The sequence below is a fragment of the Phacochoerus africanus genome, chromosome 8 (assembly GCF_016906955.1).
Source record: "Phacochoerus africanus isolate WHEZ1 chromosome 8, ROS_Pafr_v1, whole genome shotgun sequence".
NCBI lineage: Eukaryota > Metazoa > Chordata > Mammalia > Artiodactyla > Suidae > Phacochoerus > Phacochoerus africanus.
This window is the reverse complement of record NC_062551.1, coordinates 69,003,077-69,014,676: the sequence shown is the minus strand read 5'-3', so window position 1 is coordinate 69,014,676 and position 11,600 is coordinate 69,003,077. Positions and strand designations below refer to the sequence as shown.

At 44.8% G+C, this 11,600-nt stretch overlaps 1 protein-coding gene across 2 annotated transcripts in view; it reads left to right on the top strand.

The window, feature by feature from the left end:
• Nucleotides 1-249: 249 nt before the first annotated feature.
• RERE (arginine-glutamic acid dipeptide repeats) overlaps nucleotides 250-11,600 on the top strand; it is a 404,974-nt gene continuing 393,623 nt past the window's right edge. For both annotated transcript variants that reach the window (XM_047791579.1, XM_047791577.1), the window contains exon 1: nucleotides 250-366. The gene's annotated coding sequence lies outside the window, so the exon portion shown is untranslated. The remainder of the gene's footprint in view (nucleotides 367-11,600) is intronic.

The following is an 11,600-nucleotide window of genomic DNA, read 5'->3' as shown; positions in this document are numbered from 1 at the left end:
CCTCCGCCTCCCCGTTCCTCTCCGCTCGCTCGTCTCCCACATTGTCTCTGCCTCGTTTTCTCTCCTAGTTGAGGGGAAAAAAGAAAATCACCATCATCCTGCGGGAGCCCCCTCGCCCTCAGAGAAACAAAACCAGACATGCTCCTGGGCTCCCGCTCCTGAAGGATTGGCCGAGCGCGGAGCGAGCGGGCAGCCTGGTGGAGCCCGCACGAAAGGTCACGGGAGGGAAGCCCCCGCAGCCCCCGGCTCTGTCCCCGCGGCCGGCCGGTCCTCGGCCCCAGCCCCGCGGGCCCCCCGCCCCGTCCCCCGCTTTCCCGGGAGCCGGCCGAACACACCTCCATTGATGGTCTAGCGCATCCGGGGGAGGTAAGTCTCCAACTTGCCCGCGCGCGGCGTCTGCCCGCTGTTGTGGCCCCCAGTCCTGGGCACGGGCGTGGGGCGGGCCGAGGGGGGCGGCGTGGGAGCCCCGGGCCGGGGTGGGGGCCGCGCACGGCCCAGCGGGACGGGAATAAAGGGCCTCGGTCGCTGGGCCCTGTCCGGGCCAGGTGACTGTTCCTCTCGCCTGCTGACCCCGGCTCGCTCTTTGCTGCTTCTTCGTGCTCTCGTTTGACTGTCTGAGGTTAAACTGTTTCATGTGACTAAATTATAGGCTGAACTGGGGCGGGGAGGGGGAGGGAGGAGGTCCAGGACCCAGACTGTGAATTTCTTGAATGTTTGTGGATTTGGGGGTCTTGGGGAAGGACTTCTCTTAAAGTATCATTTTCACATTAGGGGAAGATTCTTTGTGTTCGTAATCGCTAGCTCTCTGCTCTGTGTGGTTCTTGAATTTTAAAACCAAAAATCATTTGCAGCCGAATAGGATTCTTGCTATCATTTCTTTGGAAAGAGGAAAAAGTAGTTTTACATAGATTGTGTGTGTGTGTGTGTGTGTGTGTGTGTGTGTGTGTGTTGGAAGGGGGGGAAGTATTGCAGGTTTCCTTTGAAACTGGTTGCTTGAGAAGTTGTTGAAAGGAAAACAAAATGATTCATTGTCGAATTGTCATTTTCCTCTGCCTCTTTTCCAAGGTTTGCTTACAATTTTTCTGGATTACAGACTTCAAACATTGATTTAAACAAAATGTGTCCTTGAGAAACTGGGTGCTTTAAATGTTTCAGTATGTGTTGCTATTTTGAGGTACATTTAGAAAGTAGTTTTGTATGAACCTGAAATAGCTTTCTCCAGGGCAATTTTTTAAACACAAAAAAGCTAACTAGTAAAAGGGAAACTTGGTGAATTGCAAAACAGACATTGTAATGTAACACAAATTAATGCATCCTCTGTTTAGATTTGTAACATTTTTGATACTTGCTTTCCATTTAAAGGGAGACCTTTTTGTCTGGGGTACTCTGGTTTCTTTAGGCTCAGTCTGTTGGGGGAGGGGAGAGAGGATGGATCTATACAATAATAAAATCATCTTTGGGAATCTCTTTCCTTCCCTGGATTTGCTTGCAGGGTTAATTCCACCTTAAATTATAAACCAGTTTAGATTTCTATGGCCTAGGCTGAATGGAAAGCTGGCTTCCAGCTCTCCATGTTGTTGTTGAGGTCTAAGGGAAAAGAGGCAGAGGCGCGCACACACACACACACACACACACACACACACACACACACACACACACACAATACCAGGCAGAGGGCTCATTGTTCTTTCATACACACATTCATTCTCTCTCTCCCATATTTGGGACTAGGTTTGCACAAACACAGCTCTTTTGGGGAGAGGGGAGAGGAGGTGGGGGAAGGGTGGGTGCTTTTCTTCAGCTTTCTCTCACCCATCTCCTGTCTGGCCTTTTTTGCAACCTTGTAAGAGGCAGAAGAGTACATCGGAAACTAAAGGACACTCAGGAACATGTTCAGAGACTCCTCTTGTCCTCCGCCCTTTCCTCCCTTTGCAGGCCTGGTTTCTACTGCTCTTTCTTTTTTGTGTATTTAAAGGTAAAAGCCCTCATTATATGTCAGCTTTCGTATTCCTCCTTGCCCCTGACTTTGTTGGGAACAGTGATTTGTTCAGTTGACTCTTAGGGTAGTGAATGTGGCCAGGGTTGTCTTTTCTAGGTGGAAGTAGATTGTCTCAGGCAAGATAATAGAGATTGTATTTGAGGTTGATGGTTAGTGAAGTGCATGTATGTTTATATTGTGTATTAGTTTGTAGTAGTGGCTGGAATGTTTGTATTTGTGGTCAGAAGGTTTGATAGCCAGGTATGCTAGCTGTTGAGCTATCTATGTTTTTTGTATCATTTTGTAAGTAGGGATTATGAGGGAAGATCTGGCTTTCTGCTTTGGGGGCTAATGTAGAGGCTTCCTGGAGCACTGGGCAGGGACTAGGCTGAGAAGAGTACACCTGGGTTAAACCCAGCCCCAGACCAAGGATGGAGGCTGGCGAGAAAGTATGGGTTGCAGAATAGCACCTCCTATTGGTTCATTGCTGTGAAGGATCCCAAGGAAGAGGGTGGGGGAGGGGACTAACGACTGAGGCCTAATGATTTTCTTTTGAACACAGTTGTGCTTTTCTGCAAATGCCACTTCCCTGAGCTGCTAATACAGATGCCCTTTGACAGGCATGCTTGCATCGAGGCTTTTTATGCTATTGGCTGTCTTGACATTAATTTGTTCTATTATTAGAAGTATTTATACATTGTGACTTCCAAGGACACTCTGTCTTTTATGAGTACAGTTTGTCTTGAAATACTAAACAAAATAAGGGTGTTTATTTGGGTTCTTGGTGTTGGAAACTCTACATACACTGGCAGTTTTTAAAAACTTTCCCACATCATTAGTAGGTAGTCAGATAGACCTACCCTACAGAAAAGAAAAATCCCAGCACTGGACCCAGAGGTTTTTCCTCCAAGATTTAATGATGATGGCCGGTTGGGGATGGAAGGGTAGGAGAGGAGCTCACCAAATTCAGTTTTGCAATGTAATAGTGTTGCATTGCAGTAGTAGTGTTTTCAATAGTCATATAAACATAAAGCTAATTCTGGTGAGATAACCTCTTCTCTGGATTAGAATGAAAAGTCAAGAGAAAATGTGAGATGTGTATGGATTAACACAGAAGGCCAAATTCCTGCTCAAAGGCTTCTAAACCAAGGTGCAGGTTCAGAGATAATCTGCTTGATAAATGCCTGGAAGAATTTTTATTATCACGCATCCTACCTAGTGTCAATTGTTCTGATGTAATGAGGTGTTAGAGAGGTTCGAGGTGGCCAGGGGGATTCAGTACAGAATAAACATCTTCTGTTCCAGACTGGCTACTCTTAGAATTGTGATTCCTGATTCACTTTGCTTTCAAAATTTAGAGTGTAATCTCTAAAGTTGTGGATCTTTTATAGTGAAAGGAAAACAGTTCAAATGTATTATTTGTTCAGCAGGAATAGAGTCAGGCAATGTCAGTCCAGGATATTCTCTGCCAATGTTTTGTTTCAAGGTAACTAGAGTAACTGAGAACTAATTCATAACAAAAAAGGTAATCCCGATCAGAAAATCAATGCACCGGTTACTTTTTCAACTTTGACTTATTGGTTCGTCAGAAAGTTTTTGAAAAGTGAGACAATGATCACGGTCAGGTCCTGTAACAGAGAACAAACATATGTAATATTGTACAGCAGTGTGCCCGACGCTCTACACACACACACACACGATTATCAGCTGTGCCCTTCTAAAATCCAGAGTATGTTGAATATTATTATGAATTTAGTAAGTACCCCTTGCTTTTAAATTTAGTTTTGAATCTTTAACATCGTGTTCAAATCAGTAATCCCAAAAACATTTAAGTAGTAAAATAAGTTGTGTACACCAAATTCTTTGGGGAATTTTGTGCTCTTCTACTAACTGTTTTTGCCAGCTTCTTTTGCAGTTGATTTAAAGGTTAGATAGCAGAAGATTCAGATGTTTAAGTGAGTCATTAATGTAACATAGCTGTGAACTTCATCACACGCACAAATACATACCCTGAAATAATACTCTTTTGTCTGAGATAATCAGTTTCTGATAAAGCTATGCTCTCGTTCATCATAGGGTTTTTCAACAACCAGAAATTCCTCTTAAATCGTAGTTAAGTGATTGTTAATTATTAATATCTTGGTAGTTATTCCAAATTTGTAGCTTTACTTGTCCTATTTAAGTGGGATTTCAGTGAGCCCATTGGCTTGTGCTTTGTTTCTTGTTCTAGTGTTTTGGTTTGTTTGTTTGTTTTTGATTTTTAGGGCCACACTTGCAGCATATGGAGGTTCCCAGGCTAGGGGTTGAATTGGAGCTGTAGCTGCTGGCCTACACCACAGCCACCTCAAAGCAGGATTCAAGCCACGTCTGTGACCTATACCACAGCTCAGGGCAACGCCGGATCCTTAACCCACTGATAGAGGCCAGGGATCGAACAGGCAACCTCATGGTTCCTAGTTGGATTCCTTTCCCCTGGGCCACATCAGAAACTTCGAGTTCTAGTGTTTTTAAATGACAAAGGAGGAATGAGCATTTGAGTGTTAGAAAATGGTTAAGATTGCTTAAGTCACTTTAATGAGTGTTCGACCACAAATAACTCAAACATGCTGACACATGAAATATATTTACTAGATTGGAGTTTTGTTTGGAATTGTGGTTTGTGTAACTAACTTGTTGGTTTGGCAAGCAGTGTAAGATGTCATACTTGTCTATATATTAGGTAACTAGGTCAGTGGGGCTGCTAATACTGTATAAGAGGTTTTTTGTGCCAGTGTAAAATTGTTGTTTTTATTTGGTAAAATTTGCTAGTATGTCGGCATTGGTAAGCAACATATTTAACTGTGGAATATTTCCTTATATGGTTATGTTAAAAAATGGTAAGATCTCTAATTCATAGATCACTTGGTATTTGAGGAATCCTTACAGCCTATTTGTCTTGGGCTTTTGCATCAGAAGTTGAAGCTGTGGGTCATGCCTTGATTTTAAACTAGTTGTATATGTGATTTGGAAGGGTTTTGGACAAGGAACAGAAAATCTTCCAAGTCTTCGGAAAAAGTGGAACAGAAATTTAAACCTTGAGAGTCAGGCCTCACAGAAGCACCCCCGATTCGGACAGCCTCATGCTGGAATGCTCTTAGGCGTATGGATCCTGCCCAGCTTTAGTGACCAGATTACCTCGTTGCCTCCTCGGCTGGAAGAGCTGTTGACCCATATACGCTAGTGCCAGGGCTGTGTATGGTTGTCCAGACTGCGTGTAGCATAAAGACAGTGCTCACAAGGGGCCAGTGTTTGCACTGGGTGTGGACCAACTGAAGCAGGCATGGCCATGCAGCATCTCCAGACAGAGTATAGATGGGAGGGCCCCTCCTGCAAAAGATGCACACACATGGACATGCCCACCCTCAGCAGAGCATGCATGCCACATTTGCTGACACGTACTGTGTCCCCCAGCTGTCCTCCCAGAGCTGACCCTCTTTCTTCTTCTGGGAATGGCAGGCAGGAGGGGGTGGAGTGACAGTGGCGCTTAATGTGGGTAAATACAGTTCAGGGGGAGTGTGAGTGGGCGAGAATGTGGGCATGTGTCTGCATGTATGAATTCACAGAAGCTGTCTGGGGAAGCTCTGGAAACCTCTGCCTCCCTGGATAGGACCTGGCTACACAAGGGAGGTGTATCCACGCTTTGCTTGACTCCTCTCGGGATGGGTAGGCTCTGGCCACTGATGTAAAAACGTGTTTGATAGGAGTTCCCGTCGTGGCGCAGTGGTTAACAAATCCGACTAGGAACCATGAGGTTGCGGGTTCAGTCCCTGCCCTTGCTCAGTGGGTTAACGATCCGGCGTTGCCGTGAGCTGTGGTGTAGGTCGCAGACGGGGCTCGGATCTGCGTTGCTGTGGCTCTGGCGTAGGCCGGTGGCTACAGTTCCGATTTGACCCCTAGCCTGGGAACCTCCATATGCCGTGGGAGTGGCCCAAGAAACAGCAAAAAAAAAAAAAAAAAAGTGTTTGATATATGAAGACATCACTGGGGTGAATTTAAACTCGATGCTCCTTGTCGAAGCCAGCGCCCGAGTTCCCCACCCCTGTGCTCCTCTTTCCCTTCCCTCCCTCCTGTCTGCGTGGGTCATGCCATCCAGCTGCCGGGGCCGCCGTATGAGTTGTTCAGGTTGAACTTGCATTTTTTTACTGAACTTGCATTTTTTATATGACCTTGCATTTTTTTACTGAAAGGAGCTATTTCTTTCCTGCACAAGGCACTAGATATCCAGAGCTGGCCCACCTAGTCCTCTGCTCGTCACTCAGCTCTTTCTCTTCTGGTTTCTCTGTGTCTTTAGGCCTTGGCTTCCACTTTCACTAAGCACTCTTAATGTATTTAATTGCCATTTCCTGAGAAAGAAGAGCTGTTAGGTTGTTGGTTATCATCACTGTTGGCAAAGGGTTTGGGGCCAGAACACTTCTTAAGCTCCCTACCCACCTTCTAGATGACGGCGTGCTCACCCCGCCTGCAGCTCTCATGGGGTGCTCGGTCGGAGCTGAGCCAGTGGGAGGAATTCTGAGCCGTGGCCTGTGGAGAGGGAATTTTTTTCGTAGCCTATCATGTTTTCCCATCTTCATTTTCCCTGACATCTGGTGCCGCTCTTGTTGCTTTCAATAGCTTATCTAACAGTTTGTTTTGCTTTAAGAAACTACATAGTCATAACTGGTAGTCAGTTATGCTCTCTTTTTGAGGTGAGATCATTTTATTATATTCATCTTGTTCTTTTATATCCTGTGACTCTACCTGTCTATCTGCCCGCCTACCCGAGTTGGTGTTTCCCAAACTGTCTTCATGGTATCCTAATTTGCTGCAAGTCTTTTGAGTGTACTGAGGTCAAATAAATTTATAATGTGTGTTAGCACCTTAAAGCCTCAGAAATGGCCTATGGTATGTACAGTTTTGATTTTTTTTTTTGGTTTTCTTTCCCCCCCTTTTCCAAAGAATACCTGTGATTTTTTAATGGGAACCAGTATTCTGTAGAACAGTTTGAGAAACACATGTAAAGTGATTCCTTTCTTAATCAAGTGGCTTGTCCTTCTCCCTTAATAATGAAGAAGAGTGTTAGTATTGTAATGACTTTCTGCTCGATACTATTTTTCTTCAAGCACATTTTGTACTCTAGAATTTTCAAGGGTACAACATGACTGCTTTTTCCACCTTATACATATGTCATTCTGGAGTCTTAATTTATTAATTTATTTGTTTTTTGCCTTTTCTAGGGCCGTACCTGCGGCATATGGAGGTTCCCAGGCTAGGGGTCGAATCGGAGCTGTAGATGCCAGCCTACACCACAACCACAGCAACTTGGGATCTGAGCCACGTCTGTGACCCACACCACAGCTCACGGCAACACCTCATCCTTAACCCACTGAGCAAGGCCAAGGATCGAACCTGCCACCTCATGGTTCCTAGTCGGATTTGTTAACTACTGCTCCACGACGGGAATTCCAGGAGTTAATTTTTTTTTAATTTTAATTTTTTTAGCTTTTTAGAGCTGCACCCACAGCATATAGAGGTTCTCAGGCTAGGGGTTGGAGCTGTGGCTGCTGTCCTACACCACAGCAATGCCAGATCCGAGCTGTGTCTGTGACCTACACCACAGCTCATGGCAACACCAGATACTTACCCCACTGACTGAGGCCAGGGATTGAACCTGAGTCCTCATGGATGCTAGTCAGATTTGTTACCACTGGAGCCACTATGGGAACTCCCGGAGTTATTTTATTTTATTTTATTTTTTTGTCTTTTTAGGGCTGCCCCTGCGGCATGTGGTGGTTCCCAGGCTAGGGGTTGAATTGGAGCTACAGTTGCCAGCCTATACCACAGCCACAGCAACGCCAGATCTGAGCCACTTCTGCCACCTACACCACAGATCACGGCAATTCCTGGAGTTAATTTTTGAATGTTGCATCTATTACTCTTCATTCCATCTTTTAATTGGATCAATTCAGTCAATATTTTTCTTTTTCACCCTGCTCCAGTAACTATACTCTTATTCGAGATACAATCACTTCATTTTTTTTATATAATGATTTTAATTTTTTTTCATTATAGCTGGTTTACAATCACTTCATTTTTGGATGAGTGCAGTCACTTGTATAAGCACTGGCAAGACTCTTAATGAATAGTAAACAGAAATAAATTCTTAATTATGCACCTCATTGAGGTAAGCCTTACAGGCATGTAGAGATGAAGAAAACAGACTTGTAGAAATTATTTTCTGTACTGGCCAATAGTGTACACTGAACTGTTAGACAATAAACATAAACGTTTTAGAGACACAGGTACCATGGAGTCATATTCGTTGTGTATAGCTACATAACAGATGATCTCAGAACTCGGTGATGACACTGTAAACATTATCTCATGGTTTCTGTGGTCAGTTGTTTGGGAATGGCAGTTGAACAGTTCTGGCTCAGAGGTCTCTCCCGAGGTTGCAGTCATGATGTCAGCTGGATCTGCAGTCATCTGAAGACTTGCCTGGGGCTGGAGTCTCTACATCCATCCGAATGGCTCACTCACTTGGCCGGGGGCAGAAAGGCCTCTGCAGGAAGCTTCAGTTGTTTGCCACAGGGAGCTTTCCATATGGTTACCGGGATGACCTCCTTAATTTGGCTTCCCCTAGAATGAGGGGGAAGGGAGGGAGAGGAAATCCTTACTGAAGACCCAAACGTGAGCAAGTGCAAGGTAGCCATCCTTGCGTCTGCATGTTTGTAACTTTTAATCTGCTTTTGATGTTCAAACTTAGAAGCAAGTCCAGTCAATGTTTTGAACTGTGACCCAATCAGATTAAAATTCCCTCCCCTTAGAGAGGTTCAAGAAGGTAGGATATGGAGAGAGTTGAGAGCAGAGCAAGTGAAGGGTCTTGCTGGTCCAGCTTCAGCCCTCTAGTGAGCCTGGTGTCATGGCCTGTGAGAGTAACTGAAAGCAGTTAGGTCTAGAAACCCTTCTGACTCTTTTAGGTCAGCCCTTTGAACCTAGTGAGGACCCACAAAGATTTTGTTTTTGTTTTTGTTTTTCACATTTAAGGGTAAGGTTACTCTTTGAGATGAAATTAAGGCAACAGTGTTCTTGTGATAAATAAGATTTGCCATTTGCAGAGTTTCCTGGTGGCACAGTGGGTTAAGGATCCAGTGTGCTGTGGTATGGGTTCGATCTCTGGACCAGGAACTTCTGCACGTTGCAGCTGTGCCCCCCCCCCCAAAAAAAAAAAGGTTTGCCATTTGGAAAAGTGACCCACCGTTGATGATAGCTGCTGTGGCATTTTGGTAATGTGCTGATATTAATTTTGGTAACGGGAGTGTAATCTTTGAGGAATGTGATTATAAATGATGATGTTAGCAGAGCAGAGCTGAAGCTTAATCATAGTCCGTCTGAAGCAGGGATATGATGACAGAGGGAGCATGATTAACATGGAGGCTGGCCAAGAGGTACCTAGAGTGTGGCCTTCAGATTTTGCGACCTCGGGTGCATTGCTCAGGTAAACTCTAGGAAGGAGGGCAGAGCCATGTCTGCTTTGGTCACTCAGTGTTCCTTGCCTCTGGCATGTGAGGAATGCAGGGGGCGCTCACTTTTCCAATGAATGAATGAATAATTTTTTTGTATAGCATTATTGATGTTGATAGAGGAGGTTTGATTTAATCTCTTGACCCCAAGGCTTATCCAAGAAGCTGATTTTTGTACAAATCCTGACAGTGACTTGTTTTGTTTTGTCTTGTTTTTTCTTTTTACTGCCCCACCTGCAACGTATGGAAATTCCCAGATTAGGGGTCAAGTTGGAGCTACAGCTACCGGCCTGCACTACAGCCATGGCAACACTGCCTCCTTAACCCTCTGAGTGAGGCCAAGGATCACACCTGCATTCTCACGGATACTATGTTGGGTTCTTAACCCTCTGAACCACAAAGCACTCTGATAGTGACATTTTTAGATCTTATATAAAGTAAAGAAAAACATTTTAGAGCTTTTGAGTTATTTGATTAATCAAAGATGAGGTTTTATTTATTTATTTTTTTAGGCCCATACCCGAGGCATATGGAGATTCCCAGGCTAGGGGTCAAATCCGAGCTGCCGGTCCACACCTCTGGCAGTCATAGCAACTCGGGATCCGAGCTGTGTCTACGACCTACACCACAGCTCACGGCAACACTGGATCCTTAACCCACTGAGCAAGGCCAGGGATTGAACCCACAGCCTCACGGTTTCTAGTTGGATTTGTTTTTACTACACCACAACGGGAACCCCCAAAATGAGATTTTATTTTAATCCCAATAAGTTTAAGATATGTATTAAAATTGCTTAATGAAGTGGTGCTTACATAGTAGTATCCTTTCTTTACAGTTTCGTGGGGTTAGGCACAGCGGTGAGTGGCAGAAACCCAAAATAACAGCTGGGACAAGGTGGACGTCTCCTTTCTTTCATGCAAATCATGGGCAGTCCTGAAGCCTATAGAACCAGCATTCTCCTTTTACTGAAAGATAGCCTTTCCAATTTCTTTTTTTTTTCCCCTTTTAATTGTTTTTATTTTTTCCATTATAGTTGGTTTACAGCCTCTCCAGTTTCTGTCAGCATTTCTGCATTCTCACCCTAGACTGTCCCTATCCTGTAAAGATACTTCCCAGAAGTCACACCCATCACTTCTGCTTGGTCCCTTTAATTATGACCAAATCACAGGGCCATAAATAGCTGCAAGGGAGGAGATGGCTATGTGCCTAGTCAGAAATCAGAGATTCTGGAGTTCCCTGGTGGCTTAGCAGGTTAAGGATGTGGTGTTGTCATTGCAGTGGCTTAGGTCACTGCTGTGGCGTGGGTTTGATCCCTGGCCTGGGAACTTCCACATGCCACAGGTGCAGCCCCACCCACCCACCCAAAAAAGACAGAGATTCTCCCTTTCTTTTTTTTTTTTTTTGTCTTTTTGCTATTTCTTTGGGCCGCTCCCGCGGCATATGGAGGTTCCCAGGCTAGGGGTCAAATCGGAGCTGTAGCCACCGGCCTATGCCAGAGCCACAGCAACGCAGGGTCCGAGCCGTGTCTGCAACCTACACCACAGCTCACGGCAACGCCGGATCGTTAACCCACTGAGCAAGGGCAGGGACCGAACCCGCAACCTCATGGTTCCTAGTCGGATTTGTTAACCACTGCGCCACGACGGCAACTCCAAGAGATTCTCTCTTTCTCTGTTTTTTTTTTTTTTTTTTTTTTTTTTTTTGTCTTTTTAGGGCTGCACCTTCGGCATATGGAAGTTTCTAGGCTAGAGGTCAAATCTGAGCTATTGCTACTGGCCTACACCACAGCCACACCAGATCCTTAACCCACTGAGTGAGGCCAGGGATCAAACCTGCCTCCTCATGGATACCACTTGGGTTCCTTACCGCTGAGTCACAGCAGAAACTCCAATAAAATTACATTAAATAAAATGCCATGTTCAAATTACTTCTATCACCTTAGTCCCAAAGTTATGAATGTGCTATAAAGTTATAGTGTCTAAGAACTTCTTAAAACCCTGTGTTAAGGGAGTTCCTGTTGTGGTGCAGCAGAAACACATCTGACTGGTATTCATGAGGATGCTGGTTTGATCCCTGGCCTCGCT